Source organism: Triticum aestivum, chromosome 7A (assembly GCF_018294505.1).
Source record: "Triticum aestivum cultivar Chinese Spring chromosome 7A, IWGSC CS RefSeq v2.1, whole genome shotgun sequence".
NCBI classification, from domain to species: Eukaryota; Viridiplantae; Streptophyta; class Magnoliopsida; order Poales; family Poaceae; genus Triticum; species Triticum aestivum.
In genome coordinates, this window is record NC_057812.1 from 385,935,887 (window position 1) to 385,954,244 (window position 18,358).

An 18,358-nucleotide genomic window follows, 5' to 3' on the forward strand; every position below is an offset into this window, starting at 1 on the left:
AAATTTACCACGGCATGTTGATGCCGCTCCATGATAGCATGCCAAGTTTCATGAATTTCAGATGAGTTTTGGATTTACTAAAATTTAAAAACCAGGTATCTCAATGTTTGCGTCGGAGTGACGGTGGCAGGGTGTTTGACATTCATTTCCATTTCTTGCATGGGACCTAAGCATGCACCCAAGAACATAAATTTGAATTTTCAACCAATTTATATGCATTAGAGCATGTGCATGTAGTTCAAATTTGAATTATGCACATGAATGCATTGAAAACTCAGTTAATGTATAAAAATGTCCAAACGAACCCCCCAAATCACAAAAATTGACTCAACACTCCTGTTGTTCTATGCTGACACAAGAAAAAATTTGAAAGCAATAAGAGGCAATGGACATCGTTTCATCCCCAAAGGTGGGACGTTCCCTACCGAAACCATCATGCTTGTTGTGAGAAGCTCTGGTTTGTGAGAAGCATATACCCAAACCTGCCGCAAATGGGACAAATTTTTTACCACAACATGTTGATGCCCCTCCATGATAGCATGCAAAGTTTCATGAATTTCAGACGAGTTTTGGATTTACTAGAATTGAAAAAAAGGTATCTCAATGTTTGCGGCCAAGTGACGGTGGCAGGGTGTTTGACATTCTTTCCCGTTTCTTGCATGAGACCAAAGCATGCAACCAAGGACACATATTTGAATTTTCAACCAATTTATATGCATTAGAGCATGTGCATGTAGTTCAAATTTGAATTATGCACATAAATGCATTGAAAACTCAATTAATGCATAAAAATGTCCAAACGAACCCCCAAAATCCCAAAAATTGACACAACACTCCTGTTGCTCTATGTTGACACTAGGAAAAAAATTGAAGTCGAGAAGAGGCAATGGATATCGTTTCGTCCGGAAAGGTGAAACGTTGCCTACAGAAACCATCAGGCTTGTTGTGAGAAGCTCTGGTTTGTGAGAAGCATATCCCCAAACCTGCCCCAAATGGGACAAAAAATTTACCACGGCATGCTGATGCCGCTCCATGACAGCATGCCAAGTTTCATGAATTTCAGACGAGCTTTGGATTTACTAGAATTTAAAAACCAGGCATCTCAATGTTTGTGGCCGAGTGACGGTGGCAGGGTGTTTGACATCCATTCCCATTTCTTGCATGGGACCTAAGCATGCAACCAAGGACACATATTTGAATTTTCAATCAATTTATATGCATTAGAGCATGTGCATGTAGTTCAAATTTGAATCATGCACATAAATGCATTGAAAACTCAATTAATGCATAAAAATGTCCAAACGAACCCCGAAAATCCCAAAAATTGACACAACACTCCTATTGTTCTATGTTGACACTAGGAAAATAATTGAAATCGAGAAGAGGAAATGCATATCATTTCGTCCAGAAAGGTGAAATGTTCCCTACCGAAACCATCAGGCTTGTTGCGAGAAGCATATCCCCAAACCTCCCCCAAATGGGGCAAAAAATTTACCACGACATGTTGATGCCGCTCCATGATAGCATGCCAAGTTTCATGAATTTCAGATGAATTTTGGATTTACAAGAATTACAAAAGCAAGTACGTCGACATTTGTCGGAGAGCCATGGTGCTGTGGTGCTCGAATTTCATCCCCATTTATTGCATCGGACATAAGCATAAACCCATGGACACATATATAATTTTACAACCCATGTTGGTGCACTTGAGCATGTGCATGTAGTTTAATTTGGAATTGTGCACCTGAAATGACTAGAAAACTAATTTAATGTCTAAAATGTTCAAATGAACCCTGAATAATTCCAATTCTTTTACGACACACATATAGTTGCATGTTCACTGCAGATAAAAGGTCTAGCAATTCAAACACCGTCCATTGCCGCTGTGACCCCATTATGTAATTCAAGTCAAGATGAAAAATCAAGTAGATCCCACACAGTTTATTATCACCAACCGTGTGAGATGCAGCACAAAATATCCTGGATACCGTCAGTGTACAGTACACCTATGGCTTACGCAAGAAGGTGCGTCGGCTACAGTCCATAGCTGTCGTCTCAAGCACACTAGCTCGCTCCCCAAATATCATTTCACTGTTCAATCATCGCCGGTGAAAGATGGGCATGCGGACCTGCGTCGTGAGGGCAACTTTGGTGTCCCACTCCGGCAAGAGCGCGGCCGCAGCCTCCATGCGCGTTCTAACAATGGGCATGAGCGCGACCGCAATCTGTGACTGGGTGGCCAAGGCAACCCAAATGGCCGCTGTTGCTTCTGAGGTGGCGGCAGCAAATTCTGCCTCAGGGATAGCAACTGGCGAGAGCGGCACAACTGTTGTCCGATCCGCAGCGGCGGCCTTAGCCCTGATAGAGGCCTCCCACGCCCAGCTTGAGGCGGTCACCGCACAAATCGAATGAAGCTTCTCTGATAACAGTCGGCAACCCGCGACCAAAGAGTTGGCAATCATTGAGAGCGTTCAAGCAGTCGTCCGTTCCTCCGCCGCATACCTTGTGACGACAGAGCCCGTCCAAGCCCAAATCGTGGCCGCCCATTCCTAGCTTGTGGCTGCCTTTTCCAAAGAGATGGCGGACGTGGATGGCGAGATGCTTGCCGAGTATGGTGCGATGGATGCCATGGAGCCCCTTCCCCAAGATACCGCCGGGCACGTGGAGGCGGTGGCGGAGATCGACGAGCACCAGTGGTAGTAGTACTCTTTGTTTTGTTTAATTAAGAGCGCCAGTCTTTAATTTGTTAGAGTAATGTTTAGGTTAGCTAGCACTATTTAATTGCTGAACTTGCTTGATTAAGAAGTGTGGGTGTGCTATAGTCTCCTTTGTGTACCAAAATTATGCAATGACGTGGATGACCAGTGTAACCAAGGAAACTCGAACCAAATTTTTTGACGTTCAAGCTCATCACACACGGGTTAAGCTATCTGACTCATTTGTGATGTTCACATATCGTACACAGTTCTGAATAAGGGATCGTGTGTGATGACACTTTGCGCGCCAGTTTTTTCGCTGAAGCGATTTCAAATTTTCGGCTTCCACAGTAATATCTACCTCCCCGCCCCCCTTACCGAAAGCCACATTTCCCCTGTTTCCGCCTTCCTTTCCAAGTTGAAACCTTCACTCCTTACTTGCAGCGCCGCCTCCTCGTCGGCGACCTTCCTTCACGTCGCTCGACCTCGTCTATCCAGGAAGGTAATCCACACCCGACCCCCATCCTTCTCCTCCTTCCACAACCCACATGCCCCGACCACCAGCGCGGCACCTTCCACCCAGATCACCAACCCCTCCACCAAATAAGTGCCGCCCTAAGCCATGGTGCATGTAGTATAGCCAGGATCTCAAGGAGCATTTGGCAGCGGAGAAGCAAACCGCAGCCGCATGCACGGATGAGGTCATGATGGCTGCCATTCGTGCCGACCCCCACATCTTGGAGGAGCACCTTGCCATTTGCTAGCTACGCCGGTTAAGCATGCTCGATTTACCCATTGCGTGTGCTGCTCCTGCCTTTCCTTCACAAATTCTAGTGAATTTTGCTATCTAATTTTACCATGAAATCTATTGCTCTAGTGTATATGTTCTATATGTCGTGCATTGTGGTGCTCACTTATTAACTATTTTGTTAATTAGTTGTCGTCTTCAGTTAACTGTTTGGTTCAATTCCGCAAATGTGATGTTCAATTCTTCAGGCTGCAATTTTGAATTCTCTTCCATGTGAGAAATAAATCGAATGTATCTTTACAAAATACATGAGAAATGAATACAATTGCTATATTTCCTAGTTGTCAAGCATGCTTGGTTTGGTTATACATTGTGCAATGTGGTGCTCAGTTAACGTTTGCTTTATTTGTGTTGTGGTGTTGAGTTAACTGTTTGGTTCAATTCTGCAATGCGATGCTCAATAGTTGTGGGTGCATTCTGTTATTGTATACCATGTAAGGAATAAATTGAATTTGGATGTAGTAAATACATGAGAAACAAATACAATTGCTATATTTCCAAGTTGTTAAGCATGCTTGGTTTGGTTAACTGTCTGATCTTCTATTAGGAGTATGTTATATTGTGCAATGTGGTGCTCAGTTAATGTTTGGTTCATTTGTTGTGGTATTTAGTTAACTCCTTGGTTCAATTTTAGAATGCGATGTCCAATTGTCGTTGGTAGAATTTTGTATTGTTGTGCATGTGAGGAATAAATCAAATTTGGCTGCGCTTAATACATGAGAAACATATACAAGTGCTATATTTCCCAGTTCTTAATCATGCTTGGTTTGGATTAATGAGTTTTCCATGTGGCTTGAATTAATCTGATGAATCTGCAATGTGCTTATTTTTCGTTAACATATTTTACTGATAGCATGCGAACCCTTACTTAACCTGATGACTAACTACCTTATATGTGTTGCAGGGAAACAATGGGAAGCACTGAGGTTTACAATCGAGGTTAGCACGTGCATGGTCCATTGTCTAATAGCACATTATTGTGCAATTGCAGGAACCATTCTAATATTTTAGGTTTTTAACAATTTGGTCTTGCACATGTAGGTCCTGCTGTCAGAGGTTTCGAATATAGAGAAGATATTTATGCACATCCTTGTTTTCACGCCTTTCCAAAGCAGTTCACGGATGATTACCTCTCAAACCACCTCTATGGTCAGGAGGCGAGGAAGGTTTTCATACAACACCCACGGTTCAATATTGAAGTGTTCCTGAAGAGGACGAAGGACGGATGGTCAATCATCCACAGGAACTGGCCTAGCGGCAGCCTCGCAGATGTAGCCCAAAGCTGTGTCGGCCCTCTCTCGGAGCGTTGGAAGCATGGGGGCGTGCATGTGCTCTAGAACCCGCCGCCGACGGAGCTCGTCCTCACTCCGCTGCGTGACGGCATCGGCGTCATCAACCCTCCCGTGAAGAAGAAGCAGCTCTGCCTGGGAAGAGGACAGCTCCGCCTGCGCCACACCAAGGGCGGCTGCGGAGGAATCCGCACACCGCATCTCTTCAACCAACTTGGCCTTGATGGCCGCTGTCCCGCCCTCAGCCTCGGCCCCGATCAACACCAACCTCGCCTCGTGTTTGCGCTCGAGGACCTAGTGAGCTCCCGCCACACGGCGGTCGACCTCTTCCTGGACCCGGGCTTCGTGCGCCGCAACGTCGTCCTCCGCCTGGGCCACCAGGCGCTCCCTTGTCTCCAACCGCTCCAGCTCAAGGCTGGGCTCGGCGGCCTCGAGCGTCAGCGCCTCCTCGCGCCTCTGGAGCTCCGCCCGGTCGACAGCGGCCTCCTGCATCGACCCGAGGGCCGCATGGCGCAACTCTATTTGCTGCTCTAGGGAGTTGCTCCGGGCTTGGAGCTCCCATACGCGCTCCTCCGCATCCTTGCATCGTCGGTCTGCCTCCCGAGCCTCCTCGACGGCCCGGGAGCAGGCCTCTCGCGAACCCGCTAGCGACGCTTCGGCCTTCACGTTGTCAAGGTCACGTTGATGACACACGAGGGCAATGGCGACCTTCAGCTTGCGCCTCTCCTCAGCAAGGCGCATGCCTTCAGCCTCGAGGCACATATCCTCGGCAGCAAGCTCTGCTCCGACCCGGTTCACCGTGTCCGCCGCCCCCTGGAGGAACTTTTCACGAAGGGCACGACGCTCCTGAGCGCACCTGAGCACATCTTCCACATCACCCTCTTCCGCTGGAGCATGCAGAGGGCCCCGAGGCGGTAAGCCCCCTCCAGGCGTGGGGCAGGGGGCTGCCGCCCCAGCCGTCGCCGGATGGACTGCCCTGAGAGTCCGGCCCGGCGTCGATCCACCCACGAAGGAGGAGCCAAGGACAGACTTCAGCCATTCGCCTTCTATGACCAGAGAAGGGGCGCGGGGCAAGCCTGACGCGCCCCAAGAAGACTCGCGAAGAAAGGGCATCGGGCGAGCAAGCTCGAGGCGCCCTATGGAGCAGATCACTCCACCAATCAGTCCAGCGCCGAGGATGCCACCCGAGCTCGATGGACCCAGAGCCAGCAAAGGGGGCGAAGCTGCGGGGGCCGGCTCCTGGGTCGACACGGCGGACTCAGCAAGGTGGGACCTGAAGGGCCACAATCAGCCACAAGGATAACAGAGCAAATGAGCAGGGAAAGAAGAAGGCTTACTCGTCCATGGCAAAGTACTTCCTGCGCTTCAACAAGCGGCAAGGGCGGCCGCTGCCGCCTGAGGCCTCCTTCCTCTTGCGAAGGGCCTCGAAGTCTACACGAAACTGACCCAAGCGCCTGGGGCGGGGGTCGGCCTAGGGCGCAGAAGAAGCCTCAGGATTGTCGGTGCCGGAGGAGTCAGCTTTGGGGGCACCGTCGGGAGTCGCCTCGCAAAGAACGGCTGGGGGCTCGGGAGCCCCGGCCTCAGGAGCCGAAGGCCAAGACCCTGCATCAACCGCCGCCCCAGGGCGGGCCTCGGGAGACGTCGCCTCCGAGGCTTCACGCAGCGCCACCACCTCGACATCAGCCACCTCAGCTCCCGTCGGCTCTCTCCCCGCTCTGTCGCCGGAGGAGGGACCGCTGTGGGCGGCGAGGGGAACAGCCACGACAACTGGGTTCTCGTGTGGCCCCGTGAGGCCAGCCGGGCGCAGCCCCCACTCATCGAAGCCGGGCATCTGCTTCACGAAATCAGCCCTGCCGGAACAAAGGTACAGAAGGACGCCACCGCTCCGTAGGCTGCCTGGGGAAGGATCACCAGCCAAGACCCGAAGCACCGCCCGCAGCACTTCGGGTGCCAAATCCTCCTCCTGAAGCCGCATGCGGTCTCCGTGCCCCGCAAAGTCCCACATCCGGCGAGAGTGGCGCTGAAGAGGAGCAACACGACACAGAAGGAACTCCCTCACCACCTTGGGCGCTGTCACATTGTGCGCCCTCAAACTTTCGAAGCTGCGCCAGACGAAAGCAAGCCGGGGGCTCGCGAGCCGTTCATGACCCCAGCCTGGGTTGGGAACAACAGGCAAGGTCGGGTGCGAGAGCAAGGGGCTGGGCACCCCGACGTCCATGTACAACCACCACTCTCTGAAACCTGGCCTTAGAAGGCAGAAGGCCGAAGTCAATCCCTGAAGCAGCCGTCTCAGGCACGGCGAAGAAGCTTACACACCCCGAGCACTAGGTGGGATCGCTCAGATGCAAATAAAAGAAGTGGCGCAGCAGGGCAACAGAAGGAGGGATGCCTATCATCGCCTCGCACACGAAAGCAAAGACAACCAAAAGGGTAATGGACTCCGGCCCAAGGTGCATCATGTGGATCTGATAATGGGAGAGCACAACATTGAAGAAAGCAAAAAAGGGGGGAATCAGACCCGCCCATAAGGCATCGGCGAAGAATCGGACCTCCGTGATGGTCCTAGCAAGAAAGGTGCGGGATGCGGGCCAAACTGTGGTCCATCCGCACTCGTTGAAGAGGGAAGCAAGGGCGGAGTGGACCTTGTCCAAGGCTTCCGGGTTGAGTATGATTGGCCGATCGACGGCGGGGGCCGCCGCTGGAGGTGCGCAGGACGAAGGCGCGGGCTTCTTCCCCCTTCCCTTCTTCGTCGATGCCATGGCATTGGGGAAGGAGAAGAGCTCGAGCCGGATTGGCAGCGGAGGTTGGAGCTCGAAGAAGAAGGAAAGGTAGGAGGCGAGCGGGCAGCCAAAGGAGGAACAACTGTGTGCAACTATGGGTCTGCTTAGCCGGGCGCGTAGCAAGGCGTCGTGGGAAGTGCAGACGCCCACGTCCAATCAACCGCCACGCGGCGCCCAAGGCCGCAGGTTGTTAGGGCCCGCGGCGCTTCGTGCTTGCCCCTTCGCTTCTCTGCTAAGCCAAGCCCGCGCGCGCCTTGGGCCCGGGGGCTACTGTCGGCGTTTTGGGAATGGGGGTCCCCAGACATGCCTGCCTGCGGCCTGTGGCGTGGCTCAGGTGGGGGCCCAGCGTGGCCCATCTTCATCAGCCCAAGCTCAAGACCCTCGCGAGGGGCCAAGCCTCGCGGGGCGGATGACAGGAAGCTTCCTCAAGAGCGGCCTCATCAGGCAGGCTCGCGAGGAGGCGGAGAGATCAATGCAAGGGTACAGGATCCCATGACGCAAGCCATGACGATCAAGGCCAGGCGGGCGCCAAGTGGGCGCCGGCCTGCGTAGGGTCCTTGTTTCCCTTTTGGTGCAAAGGGGGCAAGCATAGGCCAAGGTATCAGGCAAAGGTTGCCATTCCGGTGCAACAAGACCAAGACTAGCCGGACGGCCGGACAAAGGTCACCGTGGAGCCCAAGACGGCGTCATCCTCAGTGCTTTTGGCAGCCGAAGACAACCTTTGGTCAGGATAACTTGTACTAGATGTTCCCCTTCAAAATGGCCAAGTGTTGGCGCCCTTCTCGCTCAATTATTCGGGGAGAGGCCCAGGGCCTCTATAAATAGAGCTAGCCTCCACAAGGAGAAGGGGGACGGGCAGACAAACATCGAGAAATCTGGTAGAACTCTAGCAGAGAGAAAGAGAGGTGACGGAACTCACCCTAGCAGTTCATCACACCTGCTCACGAACACCTCTCACGAGGCTGTTCTTCCCTTGTACTATTCATCATCAGCCCCTGAGGCAATCCACCACACCACACACTAGAGTAGGGTATTACACCACAACGATGGCCCGAACCAGTATAAACCTCGAGTCTCTTGTGTTGTTCATCATTTTCATCTTAGTTCGCACGAGAGGATCGGACGTAGATCGGTAGGGGAGAGATCTCCACGCGCAGCCCAGTGTTCGAACCTCAAGGGTCTGCCGGAACCCGAAATCCGACACAGAGGGTAATGATCTTTTCTATTTTCTTTGTTTAATTTTATAAAATCAATTACCATTCTATAGCCAGTAACAATTCTTTGTGGAATAAGTTTATTCTTATCATTAGGAACAACAATAATACCTCCTTTCTTAGGGACACAAGGAACATGAGTTACCCATCTACTATCAGCTATAGGATAGATTATACCTGCTTCCAAAAGTTTTAATATTTCTGTTCTTACCACTTCCTTCATCTTTGGATTTAACCGACGTTGATGATCAACAACGGGTTTAGCATCATGTTCCACATTAATCTTGTGTTGACATAGAGTGAGACTAATGCCCTTTAAATCATCAAGAGTATATCCAATAGCAGCTCAGTTCTTCCTTAGAACTTTCAATAATCTTTCTTCTTCATGTTCTAAATGTTAGTACTAATAATAACAGGATATATCTTCTTCTCATCATGATAAGCATATTTCAAAGTGTCTGGCAATTGTTTTAATTCAAACACAGGATCACCTTTAGGTGGAGGAGGACCTCCTAGAGTTTAATAGGCAAATTGTGTTTAAGCAGAGGACGTTGTTCAAAGAAAATCTTATCTATTTCATTTCTTTCATGCATATGTAAATCATTTTCATGATCTAGCAGGTAATGTTCTAAAGGATTAGTAGGAGGTACATCAATAGAGTAAGACCAATTATTTCATCCTTACTAGGCAATTCTTTTTATGAGGTTTTCTACTAAACTTGGAAAAATTAAACTCATGAGTCTCATCACGAAAGCTAACACTGATAGTTTATTTCTCACAATCTATTTTAGCATTGACGGTGTTCAAGAAAGGTCTACCAAAGATAATGTGACAAAAGTCATCTTGCGGGGAACCAACAATAAGAAAATCAGTAGGGTATTTTATTTTCCCATACAAGACTTCAACATATCTAACAATCCCAATTGGTGATATAGTATCTCTATTAGCAAGTTTAATATTAACATCTATGTCTTCTATTTCAGCAGGTGTTATGTCATTCATAATTTCTTGATATAAGGTAAAGGGAATAGCACTCATGCTAGCACCTATGTCGCATAAACCATGATAACAATGATCTCCTATTTTAACCGAGACAATGGGCATGCCAACAACAGGTCTATGCTTATCCATTTTATCGGTTTGGCAATTCTAGCAGCTTCTTCACAGAAGTAAATAACATGCCCTATATTTTGTTCTAGGAGATCCTTAACCATAGCAACACTAGGTTCTACTTTGATTTGTTCATTAGGTTTAGGTGTTCTAATATAACTTTTATTGACCACAGTTGAAACTTTAGCATGTTCCTTGATCCTAATAGGGAAAGGTGGTTTTTCAATATAAGCAGTAGGAACAACTGGATCAACATTATAAATAACAGTTTCCTCTTTAGCTAATACCGGTTCTTTAATTTCTTCTTTAATAGGTGGGTGATATTTAAACCACTTCTCCTTAGGGAGATCAACATGAGTAGCAAATGATTCACAAAAGGAGGCTACTATCTCACAGTCAAGTCCATATTTAGTGCTAAACTTTTGAAAAGCATCGGTATTCATAAAAGATTTAACACAATCATACTTAAGCTTAATACCTGACTCTTTACCTTCATCGTGTTCCCAATCTTCAGAGTTGCGTTTAATTCTTTCTAGAAGATCCCACCGGAATTCAATAGTCTTCTTCATAAATGAACCAGGACAAGAAGTATCGAGCATGGACTGATCATCACGAGAAAGCCGAGCATAGAAGTTCTAAATAATAAATTCTCTTGAGAGCTCATGATTGGGGCATGAATATAACATTGACTTAAGCCTCCCCCAAGCTAGATCGATACTTTCTCCTTCACGAGGCCAAATATTATATATATAATTCCGATCATGATGAACTAGATGCATAGTGTCGGTGCAACAAACCCTGGGTCTGTTTACCAACTGTGCACATGCATAAGATCAAGATTGAAGCACCAGCTTAAGTCAGAGATTGGAAAACCAAGACATTTGAAGAACCAACATGAAGCTCAGAAAGACCAAGGTTGAGCCTAAGGAGCAAGATATCGGCAAGAGAAGGGCCTCCCTTGTCGGGCAGGCGAGCCCGGCAAGGGGCGAGGTGACCACCAGAAGAAAGCACCCGAGGCTCCCCGGCAGAGCCTGCCGGGGCTCGCGGGGGTAGAACCGCCCCACCAATCACTCAAGCATGACTCACATCGTCAATCAGTGCGGTCCCAAGCTGCAAGATGATTAAGTGGCAGCCATTTGCCACATGGCAACCATTTCCTACAGAGAAGCCTACAGGTGACACCCGTCATGCGACATGTCAAGAGAGAAGGTGCGGAGCTGGCAAGATAGCCCGACAGGCCTTGCCGGGCGCCGAGTGATGTGACACTAAGTGGTGCACTTAATGCACCCTGTCAGCCTACAGAGTTAGGTATGTAGCACTGTTTGCTATCATATCAGTGGATAACAACCACTTTGCTACTATGGTGACCCCTCAATCTATAACAGGAGGCCCATGTCACTCGTAAGGGGGATTAGAAGGTTGGACAGTTGACAAACCCAAGCCACCACACACATGTAGTCGCTGCGGGCAAACCTTGCCTGGAAAGTGTACTATGCACCACCACATTCATTCTTCTATCAATCCACTAAAGCAGGAGTAGGGTCTTACGCCTCGCGGCGGCCCGAACCTGGGTAAATCGATTGTGTGCTCTCTACTGCGCGGCCGTGCGCTGGTCTGCCCTTTGTGCAATGGGTCGCCCCCTGCCGAACCAACAAGGGGCCACCCGGTCCTATAGATTGCCACGGAAATCCCACAACATCTTTGGCGCGCCAGGTAGGGGGAGCGCTTGCGCGAACCTGAAAGTGTACGCCGCGCATCATCTGCATCAACATTTTCATCCTCAATGGCGCCATCGACCATGGCGCGCAAGAAGAAATCTCACCTCAGCCCATCCATCCACCTCGAAGGCTCCTCCACCCGTGGCCTCCAACGTCGCGGGGACACGGGAGCTCGCGAGGACGTGGACGCCGCCGGGGGCGTGGTTGGAGCAGGTGGCACCGTTGCCACCTCCCCTGCGACCGACACGGGGGCCAGAGCCATCAGAGGAGAACAACATTAGCAGCGTGTCGACGGTCCAGCTCTGCAAGGTGCGGGCGAGGGGGTCACTCCGTCCGTGCCCCCTCCTCTCACCGACGAGCACAGCCGCAGCAACGATGCTCGGTCTGGGGCGAGCCATCTCCCTTCGATCACCCCCATCACGGGGGCGGCCGCAGCGCATGCGCCTCCTCCTAGATGAGCCAACCAGGCTGCTACACTCAACGGAGCCACTGATCTTCGAGCACCAATGCCGCTCGACCACGCTGCCCCGACGGTTGCCCCATAACAGCGTGGACGGGGCACCGCCGCCACTGGCACCACCCAAAGCCAGGCAACGGTGCGGTTGATGTCATCGGCATCCATGCCAAGCACGACCACGGAGGCCATGGTGCGAGCTCAGTTATTACCGAGGTTCCTGCCAGCAGCCAAGCAGATGGATGAGTGGCGCGCCACCATCCAAAGCTTGCTCAGTTTCGCTAAAGCTGGGGGCTCACGATGAGCTTGCCCACTGCAACCTCCCCGAGCAACATCCACGGCCCGCACCGCTAGCTCACGGTTCAGTCCCCGCCATGGCAGCTGGCGAGGGCGCAACAGAATTAAGACCCTGACGACGTCTCGATGGCCTCTTCTGACCCTCAAGCATGTCCAGGCCAATGTCAAACCCCGAAAGATAGGCAATGGGGGGACATGCGTGTCATCGTCGAACGGTGCCGCAACGATCCTCGCCAGACCGATGGGTGTGATGGCCTCAACATCGACGAGCCTGCGCTCGGTGTTGGTGGGTGCCTACCCTTCGAGGTTGGCTGCCCTGTCTTTACATGAGAGTTGCGGCAAGTTTGTTGGCTGTTCGGTCGCACTTTCAAGCCAGAGATACCTGAGAAGTACGACGGGAGGCTAAAACCGGCAGAGTTCCTGAGCATCTACACCATCGCTGTTCAGGCTGTCGAGGGAAGAGATGAGAAGGTGTTCTCCAACTACTTCCCTTTGGCCCTCAAGTCCAATGTGAGGTCTTGGCTGATGCACCTACCGGAGAACTCCATTTTGTCATGGGCATACCTGTGCCACTAGTTCATCGGTGCCTTCACCGGTGGCCACCAAGAGCACGGTAGGCCCAATGACCTGCAACTTCTCCAGCAGAAGGAAGGACAAACCCTCCGTAAGTATTTACAGAGATTCCATAAAGTTCATAGAAATTTTCCAAATATCCATCTGGCAGCTGTTATAGCAGCTTTCCAGTCCAATGTGCGCAACAGTCGCATTCATTCCAAAATGAACGTGCGGTTGCCCAAGACTGTGAAAGAACTATATACACTAGTGGATAAATGTGCCCGGATGGAAGAAGGAAGGAAGTTGCCTGGAGAGCAAGATTGCATTAATGTTGATTCAAATGATGAAGATGAATCAACCAGTCAGAGGAAGTGCAAGAAACACAATAAGAAGCCAAGAGATCAGGTAGTGATGACTGTAGAAGGTTCGGGCACACCTAGTACCGACAAGAAGGCCAAGGCTGAGGCCCCCGGCAAGGAAGCTGCCACGTGCACTGTCTGCCGGGAAGTTGCTGCTACGAAAAAAGGTTGGGAAAGGTGATGGGCCATACTGCAAGATCCATCGGACGAAAGGCCACGACCTTCAGGAGTGTTATCAAGTTGAGCAGCTTGTCAAGAGACAGAGGGCAGAATATGATAAACGTGATAGGGAGAAAGGTCAGAATGCTGCTGGCGGTAAGGGCCGAGGCAGTGAAGAAAATCGCCCTGGCAAGCCCTTTCGGAACCAAGGAAAGCCCGCCAGGGGCCGAGAGAAGGAAACCGATGATGATGTCAGTGATGGAGGGGATGAAGAGGAAACTGGTGAGAAGGAATTTCAGAAGGCCACTGACGCCCTATGCATTGATGGAGGTGCATCTTTGCACACCTCTCATCGCCAACTCAAGCGATGGGCACGAGAGGTCAATGCTGTGGAACCAGCGCCAGAGGCCCGGAAGCCGCTCAAGTGGTCCTGCATGCCCACCATCTTTGATGAGGAGGATCACCCTTGCCACACCATGGCGGTAGGGTGTTTGCCATTGTTGGTCTCCCCAACAATTCACAACCTCAAGGTCACAAAGATGTTAGTGGATGGCGTGGCCGGGTTGAATCTGACTTCCCTAGTAGTTATCAGCAAGCTTCAGATAGGAGAAGAGGAGCTAGAGGCCACCGACACGTTTCAAGGAGTTAACCCCGGCAGGAGTCATCCTAAGGGGAAGATCACATTGCCGGAGACGTTTGGGGGAGAGCTGAACTTTCGGACTGAGAAGATTGTGTTTTATGTGGTTGATCTCCCCCTGCCGTACAATGGGATTCTTGGACGACCAGCCCTGGCCAAATTCATGGCAGCATCCCATTATGCCTACAACACCCTGAAAATGCCTGAGCCATTGGGAGTCCTCACTATCCTGTTAGATGAGAAGGATACAATTATCTGTGTGGACAAGATGTATTTGGATGCAGTCACTGCAGAGGCTGCGGCGGTAGTTCCCGCCAAGGAAAGCAAAGGGAAGAAGAGGGATTGTAGGACCTCCGGCGAGGAGTCCGGGAAGCGTGCCCCCTTCGAGTGCACGACACCCATTGACGACGTGCTGGAGTGTTCCAACAGCAAGAGATCCAAGGTTGCTGCACCCCAAGTGAAGAAGGTCCTGACAGGGCTGGCTGGCGTTGATGGTACTTTCACTGTCAGCTCCACCCTCGATGACAAATAGGAAAGCGCGCTTGTTGCCTTTCTGCGGGCAAATATCGATGTGTTTGCTTGGCAACCATCTGGTATGCCCGGTGTTCCCAGTGAGGTAATTGAGCACCACCTTGTTGTCTGCCCACATGCCCGTCCCGTCAAGCATAAAGTACGGAAGCAGGCCTTGGAGAGGCAGCAGTTCATTGCCGAAGAGATCAAGACGTTGGAAGCAGCTGGTTTGGTCAGAGGAGTACTGCATCCTACATGGTTGTCAAATCTAGTAGTGGTCCAGAAAGCTAATGGGAAGTGGAGGATTTGCATTGATTTCACAGACCTCAACAAGGCTTGCCCGAAGGACCCATTTGCCTTGCCGCGCATCGAACAGATCATGGATTCTACTTTGGGATGTGATTTGCTCTCCTTTCTAGACGCATACTCAGGATATCATCAGATCTTCATGTCTAAGGAAGATGAAGAGAAGACGTCATTCATCACTCCATGTGGTATGTACTGCTTTATCTGCATGCAGTTCAAATTAAAGAGTGCTGGGTCCACTTTTGCTAGGGCAGTCCAGATTGGTTTTGAGCCACAATTGCACAGAAATATAGAAACTTATATGGATGATATTGTGGTCAAAACCAAGGATAAGGCGACCCTTATATAGGATTTGGAAGAGACGTTTGCCAATCAGCGCAAGATCAATTTGAAGCTTAACCCGGATAAGTGTGTGTTTGGTGTTCCCTCCGGCAAGCTACTTGGGTTCTTTGTGTCCCATCGGGGGATCGAAGCCAACCCCAACAAGATCAAGGCCATTGAGTAGATCCAAGCGCCAAGGACAGTTAAGGATGTGACGTGCTTGACGGGGTGCATTGCCGCACTGAGCAGATTCATCTCCAAGTCTCCCGAGCATGCCCTGCCGTTCTTCAAGGTTTTGAAGAAGGCGGGACCTATGAAGTGGACCCCGGAGGCAGATGCAGCTCTGCACAAGTTGAAAGCCTACCTATCATCTGTGCCTACCTTGGTTGCACCTAAACCCCAAGAACCATTGTTGCTATACTTGGCGGCAACCAACTAAGTGGTCAATGCAGCTTTGGTAGCGCAACGAGAGGTGGATGAGGCAGGAAGTGGTCGGATCACGGCAGAGTCAGAAAAGGATCAGGACAGCAGTGAGCACGACAATGAGAGCAACCCCAAGGACGCGTCAAGGGAGAAAGTGGTGCAATGCCCAGTGTACTTCGTCAGTTCCTTATTACAGGGGCCTAGATCGAGGTACTCTGGCGTGCAAAAGTTGATCTTTGGTCTCTTTATGGCCTCAAGGAAACGACGCCACTACTTCCAAGCCTATGAGATTACGGTTGTCACTCGTTTCATGTTGCAAAGATGTAGGATCGAAGTATGTCTAGAGGGGGGGGGGAGGTGATTAGACTACTTGACCAATTAAAAACTTAACCTTTTCCCAATTTTAGTTCTTGGCAGATTTTAGCTATTTTAGGACAAGTCAAGCAATCATCACACAATTCAAGCAAGCATGCAAAGAGTTTATGGGCAGCGGAAAGTAAAGCATGCAACTTGCAAGAGTATAAAGGGAAGGGTTTGGAGAAGTCAAACGCTATTGGAGACATGGATGTTTTTCCCGTGGTTCGGATAGGTGGTGCTATCCTACATCCACGTTGATGGAGACTTCAACCCGCGAAGGGTAACGGTTGCGCGAGTCCACGAAGGGATCCACCCGCGAAGGGTCCACGAAGAAGCAACCACCCACAAAGGGTCCACGAAGAAGCAACCTTGTCTATCCCACCATGGCCATTGCCCACGAAGGACTTGCCTCACTAGCGGTAGATCTTCACGAAGTAGGCGATCTCCTTGCCCTTACAAACTCCTTGGTTCAACTCCACAATCTTGTCGGAGGCTCCCAAGTGACACCTAGTCAATCTAGGAGACACCACTCTCCAAGAAGTAACAAATGGTGTGTAGGTAATGAACTCCTTGCTCTTGTGCTTCAAATGATAGTCTCCCCAACACTCAACTCTCTCTCATAGGATTTGGATTTGGTGGAAAGAAGATTTGAGTGGAAAGCAACTTGGGAAGGCTAGAGATCAAGATTCATATGGTAGGAATGGAATGTCTTGGTCTCAACACATGAGTAGGTGGTTCTCTCTCAGAACATATGAGTTGGAATGGTGTGTGTGTTCTGATGGCTCTCTCACTTAATGAGAAAGAGGTGGAGGGGTATATATAGCCTCCACACAAAATCCAACCGTTACACACAATTTACCAATCTCGGTGGGACCGAATCAGAAAACTCGGTCTGACCGAAATAGTAAACCTAGTGACCGTTAGGAATTTCGGTGGGACTGACATGCAACTCGGTAGGACCGATTCGGTTAGGGTTTGAGCATAACGTAATCTCGGTGAGACCGATTACACAAACTCGGTGAAACCGAATTTGGTAATTAGCTAACCAGAGAGTTGGTCAGGCAAACTCGTTGAGACCGATTTGCTCTTTCGGTGAGACTGAGTGGAACTCGGTGAGACCGAAAAGTTACAAAGGGGAAACACTGAGTTTACATTGGAATCTCGGTGGGACCGATTCGCTCTTTCGGTGGGACCGAAAAGTTACGAAAGGGAAACAGAGAGTTTGCAACCCCATCTCGGTGGGACCGAGATCCTTATCGGTAGAACCGAATTGCTAGGGTTTGGCAGTGGCTAATGACAAGTGAAACTCGGTGGCGCCGGATAGGAAGAATCGGTAGGACCGAGTTTGGCTTAGAGTTTAGGTCATATGTGGATATGGGAAAGTAGTCGAGGATTTTTGGAGCATATAACTAAGCACATGAAGCAAGAGGCTCATTAAGCAACACCTCATCCCTCCTTAATAGTATTGGCTTTTCCTATGGACTCAATGTGATCTTGGATCACTAAAATATAAAATGAAGAGTCTTGAGCTTTTGAGCTTGAGCCAATCCATTGTCCTTAGCATTTTGAGGGTTCCACTTTCACATCCATGCCATGCCAATCATTGAGCTTTCCTGAAATAATTATCTTGGAATAGTATTAGCTCAATGAGCTATATGTTGTTATGAATTACCAAAACCACGTAGGGATAGTTGCACTTTCAATCTCCCCCTTTTTGGTAATTGATGACAACATATAGATCAAAGCTTCGACAAAAGATAATAAGCATGAAATATATTGTCGCTTTGAGAAGTATGTGATAAGTAAGAGCTCCCCCTAAATTTGTGCATATTTAGAATTTGCTTTGGACTGCAAATGCACAAAGAGTTAGAGTCATGGGTTACTCTTCCATGTCACATACATCTTGGTGGAGCGCTCAAAATGATGAGATTGAAATGCATGCACTCATCACCAAGAATAGTGAATGATCACAAACGATAGATAGAATGGTAATATTTAAGCAAGCATTAAGCGAACATTAAGTGTAGCTTATGATCAAACACATATAAAGCAAGAGAGAAAAGCAACACTCTCTCTCTCGAAGCCTATGATCTATTCATCTTCTCCCCCTTTGGCAACAAGTTACCAAAAAGTTCCTAGAAAATGCATAGCACTAGATCGACGATCAGGCTTGATCTTCAGGTGGTGGTGGAGTCCGGAGCACTCCAAGGACAAAGCCTTCGGTAGACGTGGTCGGAGTCGAGGCTGAAGTGGATGCTGGAGCTGGTGGAACGGAGGCTGTGGCTGGTGCAGACGTTGTAGATCTGGTGTCAGCAACTAACAGTGCAGACGACCTCGGACCTCGTGGCACCCTCGCAAAAGCATG